Raw genomic sequence first — 3,717 nt, 5'->3', positions numbered from 1 at the left:
CCACCTTGTTGCAGGAACCAAGACATTCAGCAAAACATCAAATGCTGATATTTGTGTGCTGGGGTCCGGCCAAATATCAGCCAAAGCTCCACATACACGTCTGCAGGGAATTCCACAGGTTAACAACTCTCTGAGTGAAGAGGTTTCTCCTCATCTCCTTCCTAATTGGCCTACCGCTTATCATAAAACTATGTCCCATGTTTCTGGACTTCCCCAACATCGGGAACAATCTACCCGCACCTAACCTGTCCAGTCCCGTCAGAATCTTATACGTTTCTATGAGATACCCTCTCATCCTTCTAAACTCCAGTGAATAAAGGCCCGGTTGATCCAGTTTCTCCTCATATGACAGTCCAGCCATTCCGGGAATCAGTGTGGTGAACCTTCCCTGCAATCCCTCAACAGCAAGAACGTCCTTCCTCAGATTAGGAGACCAAATGGAACACAATATTCCAGGTGATGCCTCACTAAGACCCTGTACAACTGCAGTAAGAACTCCATGCTCCTATACTCAAATACCTGAGCTATGAAGGCCAACATACCATTTGCCTTCTTCACTGCCTGTTGCACCTGTATGCCAACCTTCAATGACTGATAAACCATGACACCCAAGTCTCGTTGCACCTCTCCTTTTCCTAATCTGCCGCCATTCAGATAATATTCTGCCCCAGTGTTTTTGCCCACAAAATGGATAACCTCACATTTATCCACATTATACTGCATCTGCCATGCATTTGCCCACTCACCTAACCTGTCCAAGTCACCCTACAGCCTCTTAGCGTCCCCCTCACAGCTCACACCACCACCCAGTTTAGTGTCATCTGCAAACTTGGAGATATTACACTCAATTCCTTCATCCAAATCATTGATGTATATTGTAAAGAGCTGGGGTCCCAGCACTGAGCTCTGCGGCACTCCACTAGTCACTGCCTGCCATCTGAAAAGGACTCGTTTATCCCGACTCTCTGCTTCCTGTCTGCCAACCAGTTATCTATCCACGTCAGTACATTACGCCCAATACCATGTGCTTTTACTTTGCACACCAATCTCTTGCGTGGGACCTTGTCAAAAGCCTTCTGAAAGTCCAAATACACCTCATCCACTGGTTCTCCCATGTCCACTCTGCTAGTTACATCCTCAAAAATTCCAGAAGATTCGTCAACCATGATTTCCCTTTCACAAATCCATGCTGACTTGGACCGATCCTGTCACTGCTTTCCAAATGCCCTGCTGTTTTATCTTTAATAATTGATTCCAACATTTTCCCCACTACTGATGTCAGGCTAACTGGTCTATAATTATCCGTTTTCTCTCTCCCTCCTTTTTAAAAAAGTGGTGTTACTTTAGCTACCCTCCAGTCCATAGGAACTGATCCCGAGTCGATAGAATATTGTAAAATGACCACCAATGCATCCATTATTTCTCGGGCCACTTCCTTAAGTACTCTGGGACGCAGACTATCAGGCCCTGGAGATTTATGAGCCTTCAATTCCATCAATTTGCCTAACACAATTTCCAGGCTAATAAGGATATCCATCAGTTCCTCCTTCTCACTAGACCCTCGGACCCTTGTACATTCGGAAGCTTATTCGTGTCTTCCTTCGTGAAGACAGAACCGAAGTATTTGTTCTATTGGTCTGCCATTTCTTTGTTCCCCATTATAAATTCACCTGAATACGACTGCAAGGGACCTACGTTTGTCTTCACTAACCTTTTTCTCTTCACATATTTACAGAAGCTTTTATGTTCCAAGCAAGCTTCCCCTCCGAATGAAACCCTTAGTCCTCCTCTGTTGAATTCTAAATTTCTCCCAGTCCTCAGCTTTGCTGCTTTTTCTGGCCAAGTTATGTGCCTCTTCCTGGGATTTAACACTATCCTTAATTTCCCTTGTTAGCCACGGTTGAGCAACGTTCTCCGTTCTATTTTTACTCCAGACAGGGATGTACAATTGCTGAAGTTCACCCGTGTGATCTTTAAATGTTTACCATTGCCTATCCACTGTCTACTTTTTAAGTATCCTTGGCCAGTGTATTCTAGCCAATTCACACCTCAGAACGTCAAATTTCCCTTTCCTTAAGTTCAGGACCCTCGTTTCTGAATTACCTGTGACACTCTCCATTTTAATGAAGAATTCTACCATATTATGTTACACCTCCCCAAGGGGCCCCGCACAACAAGATTGCGAATTAGTCCCTTCTCATTACACATCACCCAGTCTAGTATTGGTTAATCAACATATTGGTCGAGAAACCCATCCCAAATACACTCCAGGAAATCCTCCTCCACCACATTACTACCATGCGGTTAGCCCAATCAATATGTAGATTAAAGTCACCCATGATAACTGCTGTACCACCACTGCACACGTCCCTTATTTCTTGTTTGATGCTGTCCCCAACCTTACCACTACTATACAGTGAGACAGACATTGCAGCAAGGGTCTGGTTATTGTGAAACAACAATTCTAGAAGAACACTGACCCCGACTTGATTTGAACAAGCAGCCCTTTGATCTAGAATCAGACGCACTACCGTTGAACCACGAGGTTTACACAGTAGTTAAGGGATGTTCGTCTATATGAAAGTTCTGCAATACAAGGGACTTTAAAATCCCCGCCCATTAAAATACAGTGAGTAAAATGGAATATGGTTCAACAGTCACATGCAAAATGTGATGTATTGATGCTTGGGGTCACTAGACACCAGGGGGCGCCACTGTCGGAGGTCATCGGGCTGTACGCGTGTGTGCGCAGGCCCTGGTGTATTAGAGCGAGTACCATGTCACGTGGGCACTTTGGGAGTAAATAAAGTTGAACCAGGTCTCCAGCCGAGTGAGTTGACAGTAACAAGTCTGTAGAGTCATTCTATACATTAGACAAAACACAGGACAAATGATTGAATTATGCAGTGTCCCTGAGTTAGCATTTGTTTGATTGTGCAAAAGAAGGTGAGGGGTTAATTAATGATGCTTTCCCGTGAAAGCAAGACAAAAGGTTAAGAAAAAAAGCATACGATGACTGGCAGGTGAGCGCTGCTTGTGATACCTGGTGGGAATGGGTGGGAATTTTAAAGCCCCTTGTATTGCAGAACCTGCATATAGACGAACATCTCGAGCTTGCTGTGTAGGCCTTGTAGCGCAACGGTAGCACGTCTGACTCCAGATCAGAAGGTTGCGTGTTCAAATCACGTCGGGGTCACTGTTCTTTTGGATATTGTTCTTCCAGAATTAATATTACATTTGCTGTTTGAAAATAACCAAACCCTTGCTCCAAGGTCTGCCTCACTGTTTCCCCGGTGTCAGGCAGAGATACGCCTGGTGCCCTCATTTATTTCATGTGACAGGACACAAAAGTTCAAAATCAACCTGCAGATGGCCACACACAGCGCTGAATAGTCAGGATGGCCGAGTGGTCGAAGGTGCTGTGTTCAGGTCACTGTCTCCTCTGCACGTGTGTTCAGCTTGAATTCCAATTCTGACAATTATTATCATTAAACGGTGGCTTCACACGCAAAAGGTCCCCGATGGATCCGTTTTCTTTCACTCAAACTTATCTATTTATTGAAGTGAAATAAAGAGCAATTAAGGAATAAGGGAGCCCTTTTGCCAGGAGAATAAAAAGCAAATAAAAACAGCAAATGCTGGAAATCTCAGCAGGTCAGGCAGCATTTGCAGCGAGACTAAACTCGCCTCCGATTGTTCATCCACAGCAAGTTTAAA

At 44.5% G+C, this 3,717-nt stretch overlaps 1 non-coding gene across 1 annotated transcript; it reads left to right on the top strand.

Annotated features, from left to right (window-relative positions):
• The first annotated feature begins 3,124 nt into the window (after nt 1-3,124).
• On the top strand, nt 3,125-3,196 carry trnaw-cca (transfer RNA tryptophan (anticodon CCA)). Its single transcript has one exon. It is a non-coding gene; the product is annotated as a tRNA-Trp (tRNA).
• Nucleotides 3,197-3,717: the final 521 nt, after the last annotated feature.

Source organism: Pristiophorus japonicus, unplaced genomic scaffold (assembly GCF_044704955.1).
Source record: "Pristiophorus japonicus isolate sPriJap1 unplaced genomic scaffold, sPriJap1.hap1 HAP1_SCAFFOLD_45, whole genome shotgun sequence".
NCBI lineage: Eukaryota > Metazoa > Chordata > Chondrichthyes > Pristiophoridae > Pristiophorus > Pristiophorus japonicus.
This window is presented reverse-complemented; position numbering and strand designations above follow the sequence as displayed.